General features: G+C 44.5%; 1 protein-coding gene across 1 annotated transcript in view; it reads right to left on the bottom strand.

Annotated features, from left to right (window-relative positions):
• Positions 1–27526, bottom strand: part of TBXAS1 (thromboxane A synthase 1) — a 152736-nt gene that overhangs the window by 118208 nt on the left and 7002 nt on the right. The gene's annotated exons all lie outside the window — the stretch shown is intronic.

Genomic DNA, 27526 nt, shown 5'->3' with positions numbered 1-27526 from the left:
TATGGGAAGCATATTTTCCTTACCCCAAATCAGGAAACGTGGCCCGACAGATTTCTGTGCCACTTTCCAGGAGAAAGCGGCAGTCTGAGAAGTGCAGTGTGGCTGTCAAAACATTGGAATTACTAGGATATTTCAACAGTTTATGGGAACAGAGGGATAACATAGCGAAAGTCAGAATTGGCTTAGCAAAACCTGGACATATGGCTGTAATCCTTAATCAGCCAGCCAATTAGGTCAAAAGTTCAGTTAGTTCAGAAAAATTAATGAGTCAGACTGGGTGTTTAGCATAATGCAAAGATTAGCCAAATCTCAATTTAAGAGCAAGGAAAAATATAGAGAATATTCATATAGCCAGACTTCATAGGAGTACTGGAACTTAAAAAAACCCCACTGCTCTAAGACTCACTTATCATTAGAAAGATGGAAGGTTTGCTGTAGACTCGGACCTTCCCCTTTGCTGCCTGCTGTCCAATAAGGAGCACTTAAAATAAGAACATTTCAATGAATACTCAAATAGTCAGGGAAATGACAACAGGTTAACTGTTTCGTGTTATTCTGAGCAAAGCATCTACCTTTAAAGTGGCCACAGGGAGAGCCAAGCCAGGGCAGAAAGGGAGAGCGGGTTCTCCTCCCAGTTTTCCGAGCAAGGTTTCCACCATATTAGCTGCATTATTGGGTTTGAATGAATCCCCAGGACACCGCATTTAAGTCCACGTTCAAGTGTAATTACAAGCCACACTCAAGGGCCATGTGTGAATTACATGGATTAGTCATGCCAACATTCCTCTTCATTAGTGTGTATTGCCAAAGGTTGACAGCAGAGTGTGTAAAAGTGATTCAAGTAGACTATGATGTTTTAAATAACCCCCTTCACATGTAAGAGGAAAGACCAGAGGAGACCTACCAGTCCACTTAACACTCCCTTCAACATCCTCAAATCTGGTTTCTAGTTCATTTTTTCATCAGTTTTTGTGAATTATTTTCTAAATGTAATCTCTAATGGGTAGAAAGAAATATGTCGATCTTGGGCCACGTAATTACATCTTAATTTTGTAATTAGATGTCTTGATTGTCTAATTAAAGGACAAGAAGTCTGTGCCTAATTACACATGCTAATTATCATGCAAGCCCATGCCCTAATTATGTAACTCCACTTACAAAAATACCACTGTGTGTCTCTGCACAAAATTCAGACATTTCCAAGCATATGGCATCAGCAGAGAATGTTCTGGACACAACCGTAGACTTCAGTTTGCAGCCTGGACTCAAGTACAGAACTTAAGCGTCTTCAGCTAGGAATTGGCCAAATGTTGCCATCAGTAACTAGAAGCCTTGAACTAAAATCTGCAGGGAGAGATCACTGTCTCCAGACTTCTGAGTAAAATTGCAAAGTGGGTTCCATTTGCTCCCACTTCCTTCTCTGCATCCATGTTTCATATTCTCTGGTCCCAGGCTCCGCTCTGTCTCAACAGGCTCCTAAACCAGAATCCACGGCCTTAAGGAGTTAGGGGTTGAATTGTGTCAACCCCCCCATAAAATAAGTTGAAGTCCTAACCCCCAGTGTCTCAGAATATTACCTTATTTGGAGGTAGGGTGGCTGCAAATGTAATTAAAGATGAGGTCATACTGAAACAGAGTGGACCCCTAATCCATTACGGCTGGTGTCCTCATAAGAGGATGCCATGTGAAACATGGAGACACAGGGAGAATGCCATGTGATGACAAAGGCAGAGATTGGAGTTACATGGCTGCAAGCCAGGAAACACCAAAGATTGTCAGTAAACCACTGGAAGCTAGGAAGAGACAAGGAGGGATTGTTCCCTACAGATTTCAGAGGGAACATCGTCCTGCAAAAACCTTGATTTCAGACTTCCGGCTTCCAGAACTGTGAGACAACAAACTCTGGTATTTTCAGCCCAGTTTGTGTTACTTTGTTATGGCAGCTGTAGGAAACTGGTACACCAGGAATACCAACGAATGAGGTTTAGAGAGTCAATGAAAAAATAATTTTTTTAAATGTCTCCTATTACCTTAAAAATTGTCATTGTGGGGGGCTTCCCTGGTGGCACAGTGGTTAAGAATCCGCCTGCCAATGCAGGGGACACGGGTTTGAGCCCCAGGCCGGGAGGATCCCACATGCCGCGGAGCAGCTGAGCCCACGCGCTGCAACTGCTGAGCCTGCGCTCTAGAGCCCGCGTGCCTGGAGCCCGTGCCCCACAGCAGGAGAGGCCACCGCAGTGAGAAGCCCACGCATCACAATGAAGAATAGCTCCTGCTCTCCGCAACTGGAGAAAGCCCGTGCTCGGCAACGAAGACCCAACACAGCCAAAAATAAATAAATTTTTTAAAAATTGTCATTGTTAAAGAACTTTATTTTTTATGTCAAATTGGGCCATTAAGTCCTGAGCCATCAAAAAAGTGCTGGTGGCCAGGGATGCTAGTAAATCAGGTAATATGCAGACATCATGCAACCACCATTTCTCGGCTGGAAACCATCTAGCGATTTTTAGAATAGCTTCTCTTTGATGGGAACTAATGCAAGTGTATTCCACAATTATGAACATGAACATCTATCATTGTTTACATTAAGGATACTTAAGTTGGAAAATGACAACGGAAAGGATATGTAGTAGCTTCAGATAGCATCCTTTGGTTTCACTTCTACAACCAAAGCAGTTATCCCTATAGGATACAAATCCTGCAGTACCAGTGGTGCTCCCTCTACTGTCCATTCTCAAAATAAATGCAACCACATGGGATCATTTTCAACATAAGAAATTCCCCAATACTTTGTCTTCCCCAAGACAAAGCCCTTTCTTGATGCATTCAACAAGAGTGGTCAGCCCATCGCTTAGCCCAAGAAGCCACTCATGATAAATTGGGGGACATTTTGATAAATTGGGTATTAAAGAGATGAGCTGATTGAGGTTGGAGCCAAGTAGAAAAGAGTCAAACGATGGCTTGTCCTCCAAGAGTCCCTCATTTTGTATCTTAAGCAGCGGCCATAGAGGAGGAGTTGGTTTCTCTCTTGTGTGCTTCTGGGAACAGCCAGCTCCTCGGCCCATTCATTATGTCTTCACAATCCCTATCAAAGAATGTCTTCTTAGTGAGCTGCTTTTGGGAATTTCAGCGGCTATTTATATTTTTGAAATGGTGAAAGATTCTTTTGGCAAATATCAATTTTCCTGGGATAAAAAGCACGGTGTTCCAGGAAGAGGTAAAGCCCGGGGGGTGCGAGGTAACCCACCTGTCCCAACTTTGAAGAAGAGAAGCCCTTTGTCATGGTTATTCTACGCTTGGTGACATGCACGACCATTAAAGGCTTTGCCAGCAATTCCATAAAAGGTTGTGACCACATCAGAAACTTTATTAGACAAGGGCTTAAATTTTTGCCTCTTCAGAAGATTTTAAGACATGGGAGCTGAAGATGAGGTTTGCTAGCTTTCCAGAAAATGAATCTTGAAATGCTTGACAGAAACTTGAGCCAAAAAATCTAGAAATATTAGGGAGAAAGCCTACCCTCATTTTACTATAATTGTAGCCTTTTCTGAGTATATTTTTTATATATCTGAGATCCTATTCTCTATAATTTTTTTCTGTTTCTCTATATTTCCACTTTTTCCATTTACCATAAGGAAAAAAATCTCCATGTTATGAATCCTTTATGAATATTATTTTTATGGCTATATATTCCTCTTGTGGACATATCATAATTTACTAAACTATTTTTATTGTTACATATTTAGGGTGTTTTCCATTTTTTAGTTAATTTAAGTTATGCCACAACAATAAACATCTCTATGCGTCAAGCTTTTCTGGCACTGTACACGTGAAGCTTATCCAGATCTGAAATCCCTGAGTCACTGGTTTTAAACACTGACATGCAATGCCAAATTGCTTTCCTGAGAGTTTGTCCCAGTTAGTCTCAGTGTCAGTGTATCCATTTCACCAAACACTCTCATAAAGTTTTTCCAAATTTTGTAGACACATCAGTATATCTCAATGTCTGCATTTTTTTTTCATTCCTAGAGAGAGAGAGAACATTTTTTGCCATCCCTTGTCCTCCAACTTAAAAAATATTTCCCAACTTTGAAATTACTCTTTCTTTTCCCCCTTTATTCCCACCACAGTTTATCTAGGTGGCAGGCAGAATTGTGCTACACCAATTGGTTAAAAAATTAGTTGGGAAATGAGCAGTCATCAGTAGGTGACTGTGAGTTGACTCCAAGCACACATTTGGGCAGGGAGAGGAAGATTAGCAGATGAATTCTGAACAGACTTTGTTTAGAAAATAACTAGCTACAGTCTTGTTAGTTGACTTTCAGTTCTGTTTCCTTCTTCCTTGACCCATTCTTCCCCTACAATGACAATTAGAGAAACTATATAGAAATTGCTTCAGTCATGCCTCAAGACAGGAGTTCTTGGAAACAGAGTTTCCATATGAGGTCTTCTCAGTTCCCCTTTTAGCACCTCATCTTTCTTTTCACATCTTCTTTCACATCATCTTCATGTTCACTGCCCTCTCTTGACCGTGCTCTCAGGGCTGGAAACCATCTAGTGTACATTCATTCATGTGTCAGTTAGTAGCAGTTAGGTTAGCTCCTAAGTTATAACCTGCAAACCAGAATGTTCATTAACTAATTTATAAGAGTAGGTATCCTTTTCCAGGAACAAGAAACTGATGTATCTACTCAGAGCACCTCCTTTTCAGGTACTTGAGAAGCCAAATCAATCATCAGAGGATGATGTGTTAAGCCAGGTTGTACAGTTAGAGGTGGCCCATCAGAACAGATAAGTCATTGGGACCCTGGGAAAAATAATCTTGCCCCACAGCTGAGTGCACCTCTATAAAGGGTTGGCAAAGAGACAGTGTGCTTGCTGCACCACCTCTCTCTGCCCAGTGATTTATAATGCTGCCTCCATCATACACCTCTGTAAGACAGGTGCTTGAGTCTATTCTGATCCATTTGTCTGACTTATGCCAATGCCTCACTATTATAACTCTATTACACCTTTTTATGTAGAGAGTATATAGTATAGAGAAAGTATATCTTACTTTCTCATATTAATTTTAGAATTAGTCTAGTTTGATGAAAAAACCTGTTGGAATTTTTATTGGAATTGCATTAAATTTATAAATTAGTACCAACGTTATTAACAACACTGAGTCTTCTCATCTGTGTATATGTTATATCTCCCCATTGATTCATTCTCTGTCTTACTAACGTTTTGTAATTTTATGGACAGAGAGTATCTTTTTGCTGTTTACATATATTGGTTATTTTTATTGCTCATGTGTAGGAACACCATTTGTTTTTTTATGCCCATCTTGTAATCATGATCCTGCTAAACTTTCTTATTAGTTCTTCTGGTTTACATGTGGATTCTCTTTGATAGCTTATGCTGACAATTCTATTTTATGCAAATAATATCAGTTTGTTCTCTTTTTTTTTTCTAATCCTTTTGTCTCACTTTTCATTTTCTTTTCTTATCACATTGGCTGCGACCTTTGGTACAGTGTTTAAAAGATACAGTAAGAGAGAACATCTTTTTCTTATTTCTGACTCTATGGGAATGTATCTAATGTTTTAAAATTAAGTATAAGATTTTACTGTAGATTTTTAACAGATATCCCTTATTGGGTTAAGGACATTTCTTCCATTCCTAGTTTTCTTGAAAAAGTTTTCCTTGATCAGTCTTGCTATAGGTTTGTCTATTTAATCTTTTCAAAGCACCAACTTTTTACTTTTGTTGATCATTTCTAGTTTTCTCTCTTTTGCTGTTGTCTAGTTCATTATTTTATGCTCATTTTTTATTATGATCTTCCTACTATTTTCTTTGGGTTTACTTTTTGTTTTGTGTGTGTGTGTGTGTGTGTGTGTGTGTGTGTGTGTGTGCATGTGTTTTCTTTTAGCTTCTTTTTTGAAAAACTAAATTTATTTATTTATTTATTTGTTGCTGGCTTTCTCTAGTTGCGGCGAGCGGGGGCTACTCTTCATGGCGGTGTGTGGGCTTCTCATTACAGTGGTTTCTCTTGTTGTGGAGCACGGGCTCTAGGTGCGTGGGCTTCAGTAGTTGTGGCATGCAGACTCAGTAGTCATAGCTCGCAGGCTCTAGAGCGCAGGCTCAGTAGTTGTGGCGCATGGGCTTAGTTGCTCTGCAGCATGTAGGATCTTCCTGGACCAGGGCTTGAACCCATGTCCCCTGCATTGGCAGGCGGATTCTTAACCACTGTGCCACCAGGGAAGTCCCTCCTTTAGCTCCTTAACATTTTGGCTCACTTATTTTCAGTATTATTTTGTTTTTAATAAATGCTTTTAGGGATATAAATCTCCCTCTTATTACTTCTTTAGCTGCATCCCACACATTTTGAAATGTAGTACTTTAGTTGTCTGATAGTTTCATTCTAATAGGAGACTTCTGAATATAAAATGTGCTGTAAGATGCACACAAGCAAAACTCAGTGGGACGGATATTTTGGAGTTGAAAGATTTTTCCATTGCTTTTCAATTCTGTCCATCTCTATCCACGAAATTAAGTAACAGTCATTTATAATTTGTTCCCAAAGACCCAGAAAAGGAGACTTCTTATAATCTTCACTCCTCTGGGGAAGAAAAGGAGGACTACTGTGCAGTTCTTTCCCCAGTAAGAACCACAAAAACAGTCACTGTAGTTAGCAGTCTGACAACAACTTTGTCACAGCACAAGAAAAATACACTTATATAGACAAAGAGAGGTATATGATTATTATTATAATTTATAATAATTTTTAATCTTTCTTAAGTACCAGGGACTTAAGGTACCAAGAACTTTTTATACATTGTCTTGTATGAGCCTGCCAACAATTATATAGAGGTAGAAATAAATATTCTTCTCATATTACTGATTAGGAAATTAATACTTAAGGAGATTAATTAGTGTGCCCAAGGTGGCAGTGCTGCTAAGTGATTGAGTCAGAGTTGTCACATTTCAAACAGGTGCTGTGTGAACTCCACTAACCTGTTTCTTTCTGTCCTCTAAGCTAAGATGTTGTTGATAAACCACTGCGTGAGAACATGGCAGAGAATATACTGAGAACAAAGGCAGGTTTCTTAGAAACCAAAGGTATAATAATAACAGATACTAATTAGCTGATGACCATGATGAGAGAGAAGGAGAGCCTTTGTCTTTCTAAAGCCAATGGCTTCACTTCTGCTTTTACTCAGAATTCTCAGCTGTTTCTTCTTTCTGTTGCATCAATTTCTCCCTCTCTACTGGATCACTGCTATCAGCACACAAACATATTCTAGTGTCTTCCATCCACGGAAAAAAGCAAACTACTTTGATTCCAGCCATTGCCTTAGTTTTCTTTTTTATTCCCAGTAAAATCCCTTAAAAGCGTTACCTAGACATGTTGTCTTCCCTTCTGTAGCCATAGTCTCTTCATCTTCCCAGGTAAGCTTCTGCACCTACCACTTCACCAGAGCTGCCCTTGTCAAAGTCAGCCATGGTTTTGATCTTGTCAATCCAGTAATTTCTTGCCAGTTTTTTTTTTTCTTTTTTACTAGCTTCTCAGCAGCATTTCGACACAGATGAACATTTCCTTCTTCCTGAAACATTCTCTTTTCTTGGCTTCATGACATCACTCCTCAGGGGCTGATCCTCAGAGGAGTCTTTTCTGGCTCCTTTCCTTCTATTAGTCCCATCACTTTCAACACCATCTATATGTCAGTAACTTTCACATTTCTATCTCTAGCTCCATTCTCTCCACTGAGCTTGTCTTTATCCAGACACCACCTTGGCTGCACCCTTTTGATGTGTATTAGGCATTTAAAACTTAACATACCTAAATCTGAACCCAGTTTTCCCCCTAAAGCTCTTTATCCTCTTTCATCTCTGTATCACTGTTACAACCACAACCCACCAATTGCTCAAGCCAGAAACCTTTGAGACATGGTAGAGTGTGTAATTATTTAAAATATGACAATCCCTCCCACTTGGAGGATTATACATCTCTACCCTGTTTACATAAGGCTGATCACGTGACTTTCTTTGGCCAACTGAGCATGAAAAGACACCATGTGAGCTATGTCCAAGCAGAAGCTTTGAGAGCAACACATGATGAGCCATTTGTCCTTTTCCCTCTGCCATGAGGCCAGTAGTCTCCCAGATGAGAGCTGTTCCCGAAGCCTGGGTTCGGCAATGAAGATGATGATGAGCAAAGAAGGAAGTGGTCCATGATAGACATTTAACGTGACCAAGAGATAAATATTTGGGCTTCCCTGGTGGCACAGTGGTTGAGAGTCCGCCTGCCGATGCAGGGGACGCGGGTTCGTGCCCCGGTCCGGGAGGATCCCACATGCCGCGGAGCGGCTGGGCCCGTGAGCCATGGCCGCTGAGCCTGCGCGTCCGCAGCCTGTGCTCCGCAACGGGAGAGGCCACAGCTGTGGGAGGCCCGCCTGCCGCAAAAAATAAATAAATAAGTATTTGTTGATGTAAATCACTGAGATTTGTTGAGGACGTGAAGGGAGTCAGTTATTACCCAGGCAGAACTTACTTGAAGCTGACTGATACTAGACATGCTTAATTCTTCTCTTTTATTTTTCATACTTTACATACGATCTATCAGCAAATACTTTTAGCTCCATCTTCAAATTAGCTCCGTCTCCATATCTGCCCACTTCTCTCCATCTCTTCTACTTCTATCCTGGTACAAGCCCATAAGGAGGGTTATTTGCTAGTATCTTGCATATGCATTTATCCACTGATCCATCAAATTTGCTTCTGGGAATTTATTCTACACATATATGTGAACATAAATATGTACAGGGCTATTTATTTTAGCGTGTTTATAACAGCAACCTACATGCCCATCTGTTTGGGACTGTTTAAATAAATTATGATGCATCCATTCATAGTATACTATGCAACGAAGATGAAAGCCATCAAGATACAGTATTACATGAAAATAGTAAGATGCAGAAAATTGAGTTTAGTATGTTTCCATTTATGTAAAAAAAATGGGGAGAGAAAAATAACTATTTGTATAAGCTTGTACGTTTATTAAAAAGATCTCTATAAGTCTAAATAAGTTAATTGCAGAGGTTACCAATTGTACAGATGGAACTGTGGGGATGAGGATGGGGCAGGAAGGAGATGTTTAGTTTGATGTTTTAGTACAGAAATGCAAAAGTAGGCAAAATAGTAAAATGAATTCCCAGGTACCTACCACTCTCTTTAACAATTACCAACTTGTGACCAATCTCGTCTCAGCTTTACTCCCCCACCCACCTCATGCCCAGATTTTTCTGAGGCAAATCCATGACATCAAATCATTCCAACTGTAAATATTTCCGTACCCTTTACTAAAATACAAGGACTCTTTCAAAAAATAACCACAGTATCATTATCACAATTCAAAATAAAAATAGTTCCTTAGTATCCTCAAATATCTAGTCAGTGTTTAAATTTCCCCGATTGTCTCACAACTTTTCTTTACAGTATGTTTGTTGAGTGAGGATCTAAATAAGGGCCATATGTTCGTAATTGGGTCAGATGCCTCTGAAGTATTTTTAAGTCCCTAAATTCTCCTTCCAGTCCCGCCCCACCCCCATTTTTCCCTATGCATTTTTACACAACAAAACCAGGTGGTGTCTCATAGGGTTTCCCACAGTCTGAATTCTGCTGGTTGCTTTCCATGGTGTAGATTAACCCATTCTGCTGTCCTAGTAGCTGAATCTAAACCATTGGTTCCCGAATTTGTCTGAAGCTGGAGGAGCTTCACAAACTTCTGAGGCCTGTGTCCCATCCGCCCCACGCCCCCCTCACGCCCCACCCCCAGGTGGTGACTTCACTGCCTAAGGTGTGACTTGGGCTTTGGCAGCTTAAAAAGATCCTCAGGTGTTTCCAATGTTCAGCCAAGTTTGAAAACCACTGATCCAGAGGCTTTTTCTGCAAGACTTCTCCACAGGAGGTTCACAATCTACTTGTCTCTTTTGTTATGAACTTAGCAGCTGTGAGGATTACCACCTAAATCTATTCATTCACCAGGGGCTGCAAAGTGGTGATATTTCTTCATTTATTAGCTAGAATAATTCTGAATTTACCCTCCTCTGCTAAGGACAGTTCACATAAGAAAAGTAGGATCAATGCTTGATTCTTTCCTTTTATTGTTAGTTTTCAAAATAATGAGTTGATTCCATAACATCTTACATTGGGTGCACATGCTATTTTTGTATCATTACGAACTCATCAATTTAAACATACTTGATGTGTTTTGATCCATTGCAATGGTCATTTTTTTCATCATATCGTGCCATCTTTGGATAGTGGGAGCACGTGTAAGTTTGTTCCCGAGTACTTTTTGGGAGAACAGCTTCCCCACTCTCTGAAACGACAAGTTGTTCCAGGTACATCTTGTACGTTTCTTGCCCCAGACCTGAATCAGCCATTATCCCGAGAAACTCTGTTTCCTTTTAGTGGAAAATGATATCTAGGGACCGTAACAGAACAAAGACTTTCCACTCTATTTCTTGGTAACACTTCATGATATCATGTTTGAGATTTCAGCCATGTGGATGCCTATTCAAAAACTTTAATAGATTTTGAAACTTGTGAATTGAATCCTTCGTAATTAGAATTATTTTAAATGTATTAGTGGTACATTACACAACAGATCAATATGGTAAATCCTATCAGGAAGTTAAGGAACTGTTTCAGTAAATTCATCTTTCCCAACTGCATTCATTTCCTACTGTTGCTCTAACAAATAACCCCACACTTGGTGGTTTAAAATAACACAATGTATTATCTTACAGTTCTGGGGGCCAAAAGTCCGAAATCAGTCTCACTAGTCTGAAGTTGAGGTGTCGGCAGGGCTGGTTCTTTCTGGAGACTCCAGGAGAGTATCCATTGTTTGCATCCTTAGCTTATGACCACATCACTCCAATCTCTTCTGCTTCCAGGGATCACATCAACTCCTCTGACTCTGACTCCTACTGTCTCCCTCTTATAAGGACCCTTGTGATTACACTTAGGGTCCACCCAGGTAATTCAGGCTACTCTCCCCATCTCAAGACCCTTAACCACATCTTCAGAGTCCCTTTTGCCATATAAAGTGGCATTCACAGGTCCTGAAGATTAGGATGTTCGGAGGCTATTATTCAGCTACCGCACCAGCTTGTACTGTATATAGATGCTGACTGTATTTTGGAGTGTGCTTGAAAAGAAGTGTCTGGGGTGAAGACCATGAGGTTATCAGGGCTTCCTGTTTAGAGAGAACTGATGACCCAGCTGCAGAGGGGTGGGTAGCAGCCCCACCCAGAGCTCGCAAGGCACTCGGCCTCTGCCTCAGGCGCCCCCAAACCAGGCTTCAGGGGCCCTACCACCTAACCAGCAGACAGATAAGTATTTTACAGAAAAGCCTACACTTTAAAAACAATAAAGTCACCCCATTGTTGGTTACTATAGTGCACAGAGTTAACTAACTTTTCCTTTTTTTTTTTTTTTGCGGTACATGGGCCTCTCACTGTTGTGGCCTCTCCCGTTGTGGAGCACAGGCTCCGGACGCGCAGGCTCAGCGGCCATGGCTCACGGGCCCAGCCGCTCCGCGGCATGTGGGATCTTCCCAGACCGGGGCACGAACCCGCGTCCCCCGCATCGGCAGGCGGACCTTCAACCACTGCGCCACGAGGGAAGCCCTCACTTTTCCATTTTTGTCCCAACTTTTCAGTCAGTTGAGTCAATAAATCTCAATTGGTGTTAAGAGGTTAATCTTCTAAATTCAGTCATTTGTACAACATCTTTACAATTTTTGCCATATCTGCAAATCACCTAGGCTAGCACTTGCTTCCCACTTCCCTTCAAATAAACTTAAATAAAAGGAAACTTTATGTCATGACCATAAATGAAAACCATTACCACTTCCATAAAGAAAAACTAACAGTAAAGGCCTTCCCTGGTGGTGCAGTGGTTGAGAGTCCGCCTGCCGATGCGGGGGACACGGGTTCGTGCCCCGGTCCGGGAAGATCCCACATGCCGCGGAGCGGCTGGGCCCATGAGCCATGGCCACTGAGCCTGCGCGTCCGGAGCCTGTGCTCCACAACGGGAGAGGCCACAACAGTGAGAGGCCCGCGTACTGCAAAAAAAAAGAGAAAAGCTAACAGTAAAAATAAACACTTTACAATGGGAAATTTTAAAGCCCGGGAAATCCCTAGAATGATCATCTCACTGGCCACGTACGGATGGTCCAGAAGGGCACTTCCAGGAAGACGGGGATCTCGAGGCTTGTCCAAATAGGCCACATTTTAAAATGTGCTCTGTCTAGGTTGCCCTGGCTCAGCTCGTAGTCTAACACCACGGCCAGAGAACGATGAAGGAAGCTCGGTCCTTTTTCAGAGTACACGTGGAGAATCAATTCTAATGAACCTTGTTGTCCTGTATTTCATTTCTCAGAACCTAAGAGAGCTGGTCTGCATTGGACATTGGATTTATTCCAAACTACGATAGCAGTTTACCCTCACGAAGGGGAATAGTCCTGGGAATGACATCCTTCATCACTGTTAGGGCTAATGGTAACCGACATGTTACAAGTGACACGTTACAAGAATCATCAGGTGGACACATGTGTCTCCTACAAGCCAGGCATGTGCTGGGAGCCAGGGAAGCTGCAGGAACATGGCACTTACAGCCTAGGAGACCCGACACCCGTTCAATGGCTAATGCCAAGCAGTCAATTAAGCATTTACATTATGATCCTTGCAGCAAAGAAGCATCATGTATCAGAGCATGTGCCAGCTGAAGTGTGTTTTGATCACTTAAGAGCACTTCTGTCCAGCTATTGGATGGTACATATTTGTTGAACTGGAAGAAAATGGCAAATGGTCCTTATGCTTATTATTTTCCCCCAAGGCTAGTTTTCAAAAAACAGGGACCTCCAGAGCAGGCCAATTTCCAAAAGTCCATTAAACTGAGGATAGAGGTGTGAAAGCTGGCACAGTAAAGAAGAACTGTGTCACCCGTAGCCGGTGAAGGTGCTGGAAGAGGCTGCTGCTTTGAGGGGGTGGTGTCCCAGGAGGCCCCTGAGAAGAGCGAGCTCTGGGGGTTCCTGTGGAGGAAGCACTGGGCACCTGCCTTAACACTGAGTGAGCTCTGCTTTCTAAGGTGTGCCTTCCGGGGCCCAGCCCGACCCAAGAAAACTAGCTGACAACCTTCTAGGACCGAAGGCAGCAGTGGCGCAGGAGACGCAAGAGGGAGGGGATATGGGGATTTGTGTATATATATAGCTGGTTCACTTTGTTATACAGCAGAAACTAACACACCATTGCAAAGCAATTATACTTCAATAAAGACGTTAAAAAAAAAAAAAAAAAAAAGAAGGGAGAGGACCTCAGCCCTGCCTCTGCCTTAGTTCCCCATCTCTCTGCCACTTCTCACGGAAGGGTTCTGGCAGCCGCCTTGCCCTTTCGTGCCAGTGAGAATTAAAGGAGAAGAATGATGAAGATAGCACAGAAAGTAGCTTCACGATACAGATACACACGCGACTCGTCTTTCTACTTTAAAAATAGAGCAGTTGAATTATGTGACAAGACCAGTTAGGTGTCTGATATTTATGAAACACTTCTAGATTTTTTCTTTTTTAAGTATTGGTTATTTGACTGAATTTAACTAGACTGAGTTCCCCCTTTCCCCCACGAGAAAAACCAATGACATATATAAATGCAGCAAAAAAATCTTCCCTAAAACCTCTCTTCTAGGTGGGGAGAGGGAAAAAAAAGAGTCATAGCTTAGTGCATTAAAAAATATATTTATATTGGGATTGACATATATATGCTATTGATACTACGTATAAAATAGATAACTAATGAGAACCTACTGTATAGCACAGGGAACTCAGTGCTCTGTGGTGACCTGAATGGGAAGGAACTCCAAAAAGGAGGGGATATATGTATACGTATAGCTGATTCACTTTGCTGTAGAGTAGAAATTAACACAACGTTGTAAAGCAACTATACTCCAACAAAAATTAAATGAGAAAAAAATATTTTTAGTAAATATTTTTAAAATAAATTTTAATTTATTATATTTAAATTTATAAATTTAATTTTATATGTTTATATATTTTAAAATGAAAACCTGCCTCTTTTATTTAGGCCTTGAATTCCTTATGTGTCAGGGGACTGTCAGCTCAGACGTAGCATCCTACAGAAGCCCCTGCCTCATTCCACTTGTCCCAGAAGCTGGAGGATTTGGCTCTTGTGAGGGGAAAAAGCAAGCCAAAGAATTTCTTACCAGCTCCCTTCAAGCAAGAATTTTGCTTCTGTGAACGCTTCTGTGTTCCCCCAACGCTGAGTCCTGTAGCCCTGCCCAGGAGAATGAGGCTCTCATCCGAGAACCACGGGCAGCTTCTGGGTTCTAGAGACTCAAGTCACCCAAGATGCGTTTTTGCGGAGATGGAAAAATAACTAGGTCGTCCCAGAACAGCAGGAACATCAACGCGAGACAATTTAAAAGACTCTCACTCCTCCCTGACAGGTAAGGGTCCAGGCCAGAGCCTGAGTTCCTTTCTATCTCTTCATCTGCCAGTTAGTAGACTGGGCCTCACTGGTAATCATGCTCTCAGGGTAATGGCTTGTTTAAGTAATTGACGATGTTTGTTCTCACCGGGGAAACTTAGCACATCAAAAGATGTTGAGAAAGCCAAAAACTCACCTAGAGTCTGAGTTAATCACTTTGTAAAGCACAACAAAGGCTGTCTCGCTTTGCTAATAATCCCAAATGAGGTAGCAACCCTCAGTTAAATAAAGCAACGATGGTGTCTTTAATTAATGTTTTAAAGAGCTCTGACTCGCTTTTTCACTCCCTTTATTTTTATGAGAATGTCGGGAAACGTGTGCAGAGCTGGTATCTTCCAAACTTCTCAAGTGCAGGAAGGGCGGGAGACCTTCCCTGAAGTTCATGGGAAGGGATCTGAGGACTTTAGTGGAGCACAAGGTCAGTGCGTGTGGCTGTACCTATAGCTCCACGGAAGTTCATCCCGGCGTGTGCCTCCACGTGAGCTCTAGTACGTCCCCCTGCTCCGGGCTTGGCTCCCCAAACACGGCCCTCCTCCCCCCGCGTCGCTGCCTCAGCCTTTCTGGACAGCACCTCAGAACCCAGCTTCCCTCCAGCTGCCTTTCTGATCCCAGTTGTCTCTCTTCCCAGGCGGCTGAAGCTCCGCCAGCCTCCCGACAGGCCCTCACCCCCTTGCGTCCCCTCCCCCGCCTCCCAGAGCCCCAGGCCAGATCACGCAGGCAGGTCAAAGCCCTGGGGCCTGCGTGTCCAGAAGAGAAGGCTGGACTTGGTGGTGTGTCGGTCTGAGCCCAGCTGCACAGTTTTTAAAAGGACTTGGACAACCTTAAGGCTACTTGGAAAGCCAATGAGTAGATGGGGGGATGGGGTCTGGAAGTGGCTCATCTCAGGTAAGCGATACTTAGAGAGTGTGAGTACCGTACAAAGGGTAAGACACATCTGATCCCCAGAGACTGCATCCTATGGAAAACAAATGGGCCGTGGGGAGGTTTCCCTTGGACTTGGGGAAGCCCTGATAACTGCCTTCCGTGTACTTCTTATCTTCTTTGCATGTGCTCATTTGCCACTGTATATCTTTGGTTTGTTTCAAGAGTGTTTTTTATTTTTTGCGGTACGCGGGCCTCTCACTGTTGCGGCCTCTCCGGTTGCGGAGCACAGGCTCCGGACGCGCAGGCTCAGCGGCCATGGCTCACGGGCCCAGCCGCTCCGCACGCAGCATGTGGGATCCTCGCGGACCAGGGCACGAACCCGTGTCCCCTGCATTGGCAGGCGGACTCTCAACCACTGCGCCACCAGGGAAGCCCAACTGTGCCATTTTTGACTCTTCCCGTCAAACCTCATCTGCAATCAATCACCAGGTACTGTCAATTCTACCTTCAAACCACTCCTCTAGTGAGTTCTCCTTACTTCTGACTGGCACTGCCCTATTTCAGGCCATCATTGTCTGTCTCTTGGGCATGGACTCAGTAGAGTCCTGAATTAGGCTCCCAATCTCCAGTTTCTTCCCTCATCCACCAATCTGCCATCCGTGATAGCGACAGAAGAATCTTGCTAATGTGCACATCTGATCACGTTGTGGACCGGTTCAGAATTCTTCATTGGCTACCTGTCACTTTTAGACCAACGCTAAACTCCTTTATTTGGCGCATAAGGTTTGATGATCTGGCCCCAGCCCAACTGCTCAGCCTCACTCCAAGTGATCTCTGTCCTCAGGCAGTCTTTCATGACCTGGACATTGCTAGTTATACCGACTTGTTTCACCCTTCTGGGCTCTTCTCCAGGGCCAGGATTAAGGTGACACAAGAGTGGCATCTAGTTATCTTGAGAAGCAGGGCCAGGCCTGGGGTGAAGTGGGTGAGATGCCTGGGGTGCAAAATTACACGACCCTGAGAGTGAGTGCCTCCTTAAATCTTGTGTCCCAGGTGCCTGCTTACCTCTCCCTGCTCCCAGCGCACTCTTCTCTGCCTGGTGTACCCAGCCTTTTTCTTTACGTGGCAAGTCCTGAATTCAAGTCTCTGCTTGAGGGATGCCTCCTCCAGGAGCCCACCCAAGATTATGCTGGGCACACGGAGACCTTCTCCTTGGCCACCGGCTCCCTCATGGTAGGGGGATTGCAGACAAAGAACAGGAGAACTTGGTGTATTGTTTGTAGGAATATAATCCTGCCTAAGCTCATTATTTACTGTACCTGGTTCTGTGTCCATCGTGTGGGCTTAGTCATCTGTAGTTAATCCTTTTGTTTTTATGAAGTCCTTAAAGAACCCTTTAGATGTTGTGAAAGAGAGACATCTGCCTTGAGTGAACCCCAGAAGACAATTACATTTGAGCCCAGAGAGGGCAGAGGGGGCTACTTTTGCCTCTGTGTCCTGCATAATAATAGCGAACAGTTACAGACTATTTCCCAGGGGCCAGGAGCTGTTCTAAGTGCTTCACACATTAACTCATTTACTCCTCTCCACACTCTGTGTGGGAGGTGCTATTATGATCATCTTGGTTTTGCAGATGGGAAAACTGAGGCTCAGAGAGATTAAGTCACTCGCCCAAGGCTGTACAGCTAGTAAGTAGAGGAGCTGACATTCAAACCCAGGCTGTCTGGCTGAGTCTGTGCCCTTAGCTAGTAGCCTCTGTGTCTCTTGTATTACATTTGCAGAGCAGCAAACTGCCTAGAACTTGACCAGTCTACAAGATAGAGGGTGTGGGAAGCTTTGCTCACTTCTGTGGAGTAAGGACTCTGATGCCCCTGTGAAAAGACAGATGCCATTCACGGGACTCTGTTATCCCCTGGGATCAAATAACTGATCAGATTTGCCACTGAGTCAACAGGGCCCCAAGACTTGAAACAAGGACATGTCAATTTAAAGGGGAGACCTGGCCCGTGCAAAGAATAAAGGAACTGTTTTTTCGCCTGTTGAGTTTCAATATCCCTGAGTAGCCACGGGTAGGGTAAGGAGCATTAGCTACTTGCACTAGGTGCACCGAATGACTCTAAATTCTTTTTTAACTAGCCTAGTAAGCATTCAGAAAATATTTGCCAGTTGGATTTGACGTACATCTTCATAAACCCAGCCAATATTTCCAACTTTCTATTGCACTGTGACCTGTCCAATAGCCTGGAACAGACCTAGGAAATCCCATTCTGCCTCCCAGCTTGGCAGATAACTTAGGCAATCAAAATAACAAAAGAATATTGTGAGTGTTTCAAAAATTATAATCCCATCGCATTTTGTTTGTTACCGTAATCCCCATATCTTTGTGTTGACCCAATTCTTGGCAAATTCACTCATTGGCCTTTGATGACCTCATAGCTACAGCGATCAACTGAAGGTCCAACTGGAAATTGTGTAAAACAAGGTCAAAATGTGATACTCCAGTCTAAGGTCACCAAGATCTCAGTGACTTTTGCTCAGTGATGTGGTTGGTTGTGGCTCTCACCCCCCCTGGGCTCTGGACCAGATGTGCAGACCCACAGAACCTGCCTGACCATCTGCATGTCTGACCCACCTGGGTTTAGCCTCTTGCCTGCCTCCTGTGTTTTATAATGTCTCCCATTACAGTCCTTGGTCCCAGTCCTGGCTCATCCTGGCCATTCCTTTCTCATCGCCTGTATTGGTTATCTAGTGCTGTGTAACAAATTACCCCCAACGCCTAAGTGGCTTTAAACAACAATCATTTGTCATCTCACATGGTTTTCAAGGGTCAGGGATCTGGGAGGGTGTTTCCTGGGAGGTTTGGGGGTGAGGGTTTCTCATGAGGATACTGTCAAGCTGTCAACTGAGGCTGCAGTGATCTAAAGCTTGCCTGGGCTTACAGAATCACATTCATGCCCACTTATGTAGCTGTTGGCAGGCTTCACCATGTGGGCCCTCCATAGGGCTGCTCAACATGGCAGCTGGCTTCCCCCTAAACAAGCAACCCAAGGCGGAGAGAGAGCCCAAGATGGAAGCCTCAGACTTTCATAACCTAATCTTAAAAGTGATATACCGGGCTTCCCTGGTGGCACAGTGGTTGAGAGTCCGCCTGCCGATACAGGGGACGCGGGTTCGTGCCCCGGTCCGGGAAGATCCCACATGCCGCGGAGTGGCTGGGCCCGTGAGCCATGGCCGCTGAGCCTGTGCGTCCGGAGCCTGTGATCCGCAGCAGGAGAGGCCACAACAGTGAGAGGCCCGCGTACCGCAAAAAAAAAAAAAAAAAGGGACATACCGTCACCTCTGCTGTATTCTGTTGGTCACCCGACTGACTCTGGAACAGTGCAGGAGGGGACTAAGCAAAGGTGTGAATCCTAGGGGACAAGGATCATTAGGGACCATCTCTATGCCCCACAGCATATGAACAAATTTGATTGAAGTACATCCTTCTTCCACAGTTTCACCTTGGGTTTTTCCAGATCGTTGCTAAAACTTATGAAGTCTATAAGCTGTTTCCTCCTATGATGAGGTGTAGTTGTGCCATTCTTCGTTCCACAGAGTTGTTTTTAGTGCCTACTCTGTGCCAGATGCCATGGTATATCCCCAAGGGAATAGATAATCTACTTGACTCTTACTGGAAAAGTAAAATCAGGGAAACTTCATACTGAGGTGGAAACCATATATCTGATAATAGCAGCTAACATTTGTTAAGCATGTGCTATGGGCCAGGCATTGTACCAAACACTTTATAAACATGGTGGCCTTTGATCTCCACCAACATCCTTGTTATGTCCATTATACAGATGGGGAGACTGAGACGTAGAGACCAGCCCCAGTGTCTGACACACTGGTCAGTGGCCAGCCCGCAGCCCAGGCCTGGTCTCTCTGACTGAACAGCCTGAGCCTCTAGCCAGGCCTTTGACTGGTCTGTTCTGGCTCAGCAAGGCTCATGAGGGGAAGGAGCCTGCAGTCATATTCTAGGGCTGCTGTAACAGTACCACAAACTGGGGGCTTACAACGACAGAAATTTACTCTCTCACAATTCTGGAGGCCGGAAGTCTGATGTCAAGATATTGGCCAGGCCAAGCTCACTCTGAGGCTCCGAGGGAAGACCCTCCCTTGCTCTTCCTGGCTTCTGGCGTTTGCCAGCAGTCCTTGGAGTTCCTGTGCAGACACATCATTCCAATCTCGGCCTCCATCCTCACATGATGTTCTCCTTGTGTGTCTGTGTCTTCACAACATCTTCACTCTGTGTGTCTCTGTGTCCAAATTCCCTCTTATAAGGACATCAGTCCTGGATTAGGACTCACTCTAATTCAGCATGAACTTAACTTGGTTGCCCCTAAAAACACACTATTTCCAATTAACCACATTCGGAGGTGCCAAGTGACCATGAATCTGGGGGTGGGAGGACACTACTTAACCCAGTACAAAGACCATCAGAGCTGTCATCAGCCATGGGAAAGGCCAACACCTGGGTATGTGGATGGGGACAGGTCCCTGTGGTCAGAGGAGGCAACAAGGAAAGAAACTGACTCTAATGAAAGAAAATGCTAATTCAAATACATTTTTCCTTGGCTCACTTTGAATGTTGGGCTTTGGGTTTGTTTGTTTGTTTGTGGGGATTTTTGTATATTGGGGTGTGTATTTTTTGGTATTTACTATTAGTATGCTAACTAATCTATATTTTAGTTGTTTCAGTCAGCGTATCCTTTTTATAGCAAAAAAGGAAATGAAAGTTTATGGCTGATTTTGGATTGCAAGAGCATGTCACTGCTGAGATTCACCAGCAGCTTCCTAGAGGAGAATGTAATTTTTATCTTTCAGAGCTCAAGCTCAGTTCGCTGTGTCTAACAGGCCTTGTGATGCTGGCACACACCCTTTCTCCTTTCAGCCACTAGCCAGCACCAAGGGGGAGTTTCTGGAAGGGCAAGCGACAATCCCAAAACATATTTTTTCTTTAATAATTCAGTAGGGCCCCAGCACCCATGGGAATATTTATAGTAATTCTGGAGCAATTTATGTTTTCAGCCATAGCCGTGTCTTGGTATAACAGCATGCATACATGTATTGCCAAGTATAGAACAATCAATTTGTCCCAAACGATACAGCTCACAGTCTATGAGGGTATCCCCTGCTTGTATTTCAGGGTATGGTGAACACACTAGGCTCTCTGCTTTCAGGCTTCCTCTGGTCTTTTTGGACTTCAGAAATGTTTTCCCTCAATCCTGCTTTTCCAGACTAGAATTGGGTCCTTTATGTGGCAGCTGCTCTCTTCCCTACCCCATCCCTGAATCAATATTTACTCTTCTCAGGGTACGTTGTAGCTCCATCATTGGTCAGTTCCTGATCTCTACTGCTTATTCAGCTAGATATTCTTGGGTTCATCCCCAGGCCCAGCCCAGGCCCAAGCTGAGCCCCTACACTGAGCTCACAACCCTGCTTTAGCCCTCTTGGTGCTAGTTCCTCACTTCACAGCCAAGACCCACTGTGACTCACCATCACGGTGCCTCAGCTGGCAAACTTCCCATCAATGTCTGTTCTTTTTTCAGAGATCATTGTTGTCATTTATGATAAAAATCCAAACTTCCATTAGCTTTACATTTTTGTTTTGTTTGCTCTTTGTTTGTTTTTATCTTTGTTTCCTCTTTTGTTTTGCCTAGTCACTCATGGCCTCTTTCTCTTTTGTCAGAGATCACAACCCACATGTGCAATCTTCAAGCATGTGGTAGATTGAATCATTCCTCCCAACTCTTCGTGCCCTCCCTTTATCAAAATTCTACATCATCAGCCTTTGTTCTATGACTTTGAAGTACCTCCCACTACAGTGGAGTCTTCTTCCCCCAACCCATTAATGTTAGGCTTGGGCATGTGGCTTGCTTTAACCAAAGGAATATGGGCAAAAGTGACATTAAGCCACTTTAAGCCTGAGCCCTCAAGAGACATTGCTTATTTCCTGTTGCATTTCTTGCATCCCTGTGATCTATCAGGAGCAGAACTTTCCTGAAGTATCCTCTTCAGCCTACGCCCTGTCACAAACCCATGTGGAGCAGACCTGAACCCCAACCAAGCCTGGAACAGAACTATCCCAGCCAACACACAGACCATGAGAAAAATAAATGCTGTCGTTTGCCAGTGAGTTTGGGGTGGTTTGTTACACAGTGTTATTTCAGCAGTAACTGACTGATACAGGGCAATTCACTTCTCTAGACCTTCATTTCCTTATCTGTAAAATGAGGACATTGGACTATATTCGAGGTGCTCAGCCTTTTCTCTACCCCTACACAACTGAGGGCCCTGCAGTAAACCCAACAGTAAGAGACTAAGCATATCAGAGTCAAATACTGCAAAGCACTCAAGAAAGAGAAGGGTTGAGAAATGTGAATTCTGTTTAGGAACCAGGGACTCACTGGTGGCCTTGGAGAGAGTCGTTTCGGTAGGCAATGGAGCAGAAGCCCCATCGTAGGGCTGAGGGTAAATGGGAACTGAGAAAGCGAGCAAGCGTGGGGTCTTGACTGGGAAGGGAAGGATGAGATGCAGTCGTGGCAGAGGTGGAGCGCGTAGTCAGAGAAGAGGTGGCTGTTGGTCGGCTGACTCACTTGTATGTTTTAAGACGGGAGAGAACTGAACCTGCCAAGAAACGTTTACAGTGTCATAATAAAGGGATAACGAAGGCAGGGGCTTGGGCAAGAGTGTGCAGGAAATCAGAGGTCTGCTCTGTGAGAGAGAATAGAGTGAGAACTTACCGGGATTTATTTACTGATTTGCTATGCATCGTTTATGCTTCAAGTTCTCAAACCCAAGGGCAAGGCAAGTGTCAACCAGTGAAACAAAGGATATTCTTTCCCAGTCACTTCTAAACCTGCTGCATTCTGGCGTCTCTTCTTACCACCTCCAACATCACCTAAAACTTGTTGGTTGCTAAATCCAATAGGTATTTTTTAAACCCCATCCTACTTGTTCAAGACCAAAAGCTACCTAATGGTATAAGCTCAAGGTCATTCAAAATGAGGCCACGTGTTTGACATATGGCTCTCTCTTCACTGTTCACTTCAGTGTAGTCTTGGAGATCATGTGAGAATTCCAAACGGTATTTTAAAACAATAAAATAAAAACCACGATCTACCTACCTAGCACCTATGCGATTATTGTGGAGTACAAACCTACGGTTAATAATGGGGTAACAATAGCTAACACTTACTGAACATTAACCGTGCCCAGCACTGCTCCGAGTTTAATCCTTCCAGCACGCTGTGAGGTGAGCACTGTTATTATCCCTACTTAAAACTGGGTGAACTGAGGCACAGCGACCTTAAAAACTTCCTTAAGGTCACGAAGCTATCCAGGACTTGAACCCAGGCAATCAGGTTCCAAAGCCCAAGCTCTGGACCATTACACACGTGGGGAAAGGCAGCCAAGAGTGAGGCGGTTTTAGTGTGTCTTTTAAAGGAAGTGTTGAGGAACTAACGTCGGCTAACGTGCTTGGGAATAGTTTATTTTCTTAAATGGGTTCAACAGTCACCTTTGCGCTAAGATTTTGTTTAGCAAGCCTTCCCTCATAAACCATGCAGAGACGAACTTCAACCCACAGCCCAGTCTTGCCTGAATTATAAAGATGAAATTTTTATTGAGATCCAGAGTTCAATTCAGTGAAATTTTGTTTTATAACATGTAGGGGTGGCAGCTGGCTGCAGTGGTATGCATCCAGAAATAAATGGAAATTCTCTATGAGGATATTCATAGCAGCAAAGAACAGCTAACATGAGTTTGTGTCTTTATATGCCAAGCGTGTGCCACACGAAATCCTATACACTGTCCCTCTTAATTCAGCTTCGGTCAACAAATCATCGGATGCCTATTACCCAACAGAAGTGTACAGGCACAGTGCTAGGCACTTAAGGGGAAAGCTGGGTAAGACCCAGTTCTGCTCACCCTCTAATGGGGGAGCCAGGGAAGTGGTAGGAGAGAGAGAGAAGGTACCGGCTGTGGTAGGGCCAAGACCACAGGAGATGCAGGGCTCTCGCCGGAATGAAGGGGTGAAGAGCACCCCAGGAGAGGGAAGGAGATTGAGGGCAAGCAGCGTGGCGTGGGGAGAACTGGAGAGCAAGGTGCCAGGTGAGGAGGTGACCACGCGGAAGTGGATGGGACCAGGTCAGAGAGGGCCTCCCGCGCCAGCCAGGGAGACCGGTTCCCCAGGCGGAGAGGGCCACGGGAGGGTTTTCTGAAGCAGCGGTAAGATTCTGGTGTGTTCTTCCGGCTGCGGAGCTGGAGGACAAATTTGAGGGGCACATGACACGAGGCAGGGAAATCAGCTGGGTGTCTATTTCCAGCCAAGGGATGCTCTTGAAATCCTGAACTACAGAGGAGAAAAGCAGAAAGGGGAAAGAAGGATTCAGGCACCACTTAGGAAACAAGACTGGGGTGAGGGAGAGCTGGCCTCGGGGGCTGGGTGGAAAGGACGCCGTAGGCTGAGAGCCAGGGACTGTCAGCCCTCTCTTATCAGTGAGGAAACTGACAAGGATGGAGTGACTTGCCCAAGGTCGTCCAGTGGAAAAAGTGTATCTGCCCTCAACTGGAAAGGTCTTTGCTGAATTCCACAGTGCCATATTTCTCCTAAGAACTTCCCAATTATCTCCCTTATATCATGAGACGATGCTACCAATTTTGGTCACTCTCTGTGTACAGACAGGGTTGAAACCATTAAATGTATAACTGACTGTGCTTTACAATGCTCACAGCCTGGGCTTCCCGGATGCCTATTGATTTGCGAAGATAGGAAGGGGGTACGTGAGATATTTTCAACATTGCAAAGAGCCTAAATGTAAATCGTGCCTTTATTGACAATAAGATTGTGCAGGTTAACTAAAATGTCAAGTTTCTTTGCTTCGGAGTAGAATTATAACTTGGTACACTAATGCTGGTTCTCTCATTGATCACTGTTCTCATTGGCAGAGCTTCCATCGGCTTGTCTTTGAATAATTAAAATGGGAAAATAAATCATTCATTACTTAAATATACATCGTTGTTTGGACAATAGAACACAGGACCTATGGGGAAATAATATAAACAGTAGATGTTGATGAAGGGTTTAGATAGCGGTGCTTTGAACTGTGGGGATTAGCGGTTAATGAAACAGTGAAGAAGGAAGTGTTTGCCCTTTGATGCCTCTGCTGGGGGCTGGGTGCCTCCCCTTCCCCACACTGTGGTCGGGACGCCCCGCTCACACACCAAGTGTTCTGTGCTCCCCGCATACCTCATCTTCTAAATGGCTGTGTCCTGCATTCTATCCCATCCCTTCCTTTTGCATCAGAGCCTTGCCCTTTGATTTCTAATGTGACAGTTACTTTATGTATCTGGGTTCATGGGCATGTGATCCATAGCGCATCAATGAGGTAGAACCAACACATAGCCTAGAAAGCCTTCAGCATTCAATGAGGGTATGAACTAAGACGGAATTTATTTACTCTTTCACTGACCCGCATGCAAAGCATTCTGCCAGATGTTGAGAACATGGTGGTGCTAGTGTGCCAGTCAGAGGGAGACTGGCTCGCACGCACATGTGACGGCAGTCGTTTGGAAGCAGCGCCATGATTGTGATCACTAACGTTTACTGAGCAGTTACTATGCACAAGGCACTCACCGTCTTAAGATTCAGCCCCTGCCCTCAGGGCCTTATCATCAGGCTAGGAAATAGGACACAGGCATGAACAATAGGAATAATACAGTGTCTGCCAAGGGACAGCAGGCACTGCTGGAGCTCAAAGGAGGCCAGGCTCTTGAGGGCTGGCCTGGCTAAGGAGACTTTCAGGAAGAGCAACGTTTGGACAAGGTTTTGAGGGGTGGGTGGGATTTCATTTAAACAGAGAGGGGAGGGCATTCGGGCAGCAGGAGTCTGTGATGTGCAGGCAGAGTTTGGAGAGAAGGGGTGGAGGAAGGAGACTCGGGGAGGATTTCAGTGCACCTTCCAGCTCAGAGGGCAGAGGCAGCTGCTGGGTTTGGTTCCCGGAGCTGGCTCTCTCCGGGGCGTTCTGGGCAGGGCTTGGGGAACGGGGTTTTGGTTGAAGCCACTCTTGGTAGAGGTTGGCCTTGCTGTCATTCTCTGACACCATTTTCCCAGAAAACTTTGAGCAAAAAAAGCCATCTGTTTCTGGGACCATATTCAGGAATTTCCATCTGCTGAGGCGAAACCTAAGAAACACACCTTCGCAAGGCCACCCAGAGGTTTAGGATGGCCCCGCAGGGTAGCCCTGTGCCAGGCTCTGCCTGGGGGTCCAAAGACATGTGAGACGGCGGGGGTTGTGGGGTCTCCCCACTCAGCTGACGCCCCTCCCCTCCCCCACCCCCAGGACATTGTGCAGCACCACAGACTTCTGGCAAACCAGGGACAAGGTGGCACTCAATAATTGAAGCGCCAATCCACAGCAGCGCGAGACCTGCCCCCTGTCCCTGCTCTCCCCAAAGTCTCTCCCCCTTGTTGAGACGTACGTCATTTTTACAAACAGAAACAAGTCCTTGCCACGCTGTTCACGTTCCCAAAGATGAGGCCCTTGCCCTCAGTGGCAGATGACAGCCTATTTGGTAGGTTGTTATCATGGTACTCAGGGGTGGAGGGGAGGCTCCATTCGGTGGCTTTATTTCTGGAAGAACCACTGTCCTCCCAGGAGAGTAGCACCAAGCATTGACTCAAGCAGCTCAGTAAGGCACCGACGTAAATCCGACGGTCTGCTTTGTTTATAGAATGAATGAGATTCTTCTTTCATCTCTGACTAAAGAGTCGATGCTACCGATTCCACAAGCCTGAATTCCTTACAAGATAAGAAGAGGTATAACCATAAGGGTTAAGATTATTGCTGTTGTTTTCTTTAAAACAAAGCTAAACTAAGAGCAACTCATAGGCCCAATGAGTGTGGCCTGACAGAATCCCCCAGCTTCCAGAAATGCCTCATAAACGTCTCAGTAAAGAACAAGTTTTATTGTTTTATAATCATATTTTGTTTGGGATTAAAAATAATATTACCCTGTCTAATCACTTAACTGCCAAAATTTGGGCTGTTTTTAAAAAATCAATCCGTTCTCAACAAAGACGATGATTTGTTGCCTTGAGGGCGGTCAAAAAACCGCATTCACACACCAACGACCGTTCCCCAAGAAAAGTGCTAAGAATGTGTTTTCTGATATGGCATATCTGCAGTAAGGGTATAGCCTATCAGGAAACTGCCTTTGAAGGTCATAAAATTCATTTGGCTGTATAAGTTCTGGTATGTATGCTAAAATAATCAGTCACCTTACTTTATAATCACAACTCGTACTCTCGTTCTGGAAAATCAATAAAGTGAGGAGAAGGCTGGGGATATTGTGTAAAGCTATTTAAAAGAGAGAAAACAAAAAATAATATTCTGTGAAAATGGTCCTCAAGGAAACACAGACCTAGTTTTCATAAGGGGGCTCAATTTTATCTCCAAGCTCATCACTGAATTATTAAACTGAAGCACCCATCAGATCCTAGACAAAAGCACCAAAAATAAAAAAGGCAAATAGCATTCATCTTTCTCTACATGCTCTGGGACACTGGAAATTATCCACGGCCTTTAAAATGTATTTCTAAAATGCATCTATTATTCACACTCTGAATGGTCTGTTCCACCAAATGTTACAAACCCCAATGTTGCCTTCACCTGCGATACTTGCCCACCTAAAATGTCCACCCTCCTCTTCTCTGCTGATCCCTCCCTGCGTTTCAAGACCTAGACCAAGACCTTTCTGCTTTCCAAAGCCACCTGTGACTGGCTGGAGACCCAGAAAGGCTGAAGGATTGGGGCTGGAAGGCGAGAAGCAAGAATCATGCACGAGGGCTTCCCTGGTGGCGCGGTAGTTGAGAGTCCGCCTGCCGATGCAGGGCGCGTGGGTTCGTGCCCGGGTCCGGGAGGATACCGCGTGCCGCGGAGCGGCTGGGCCCGTGAGCCATGGCCGCTGAGCCTGCGTGTCCGGAGCCTGTGCTCCGCGGCGGGACAGGCTATAGCGGTGAGAGGCCCGAGTACCGCAAAAAAAAAAAAAAAAAAAAAAAAAATCATGCA

Source organism: Lipotes vexillifer, unplaced genomic scaffold (genome assembly GCF_000442215.2).
Source record: "Lipotes vexillifer unplaced genomic scaffold, Lipotes_vexillifer_v1.1 scaffold71, whole genome shotgun sequence".
In the NCBI taxonomy this organism is placed as follows: Eukaryota; Metazoa; Chordata; class Mammalia; order Artiodactyla; family Lipotidae; genus Lipotes; species Lipotes vexillifer.
The sequence above is the reverse complement of the archived record's forward strand: the minus strand, read 5'-3'. Positions and strand labels throughout refer to the sequence as shown.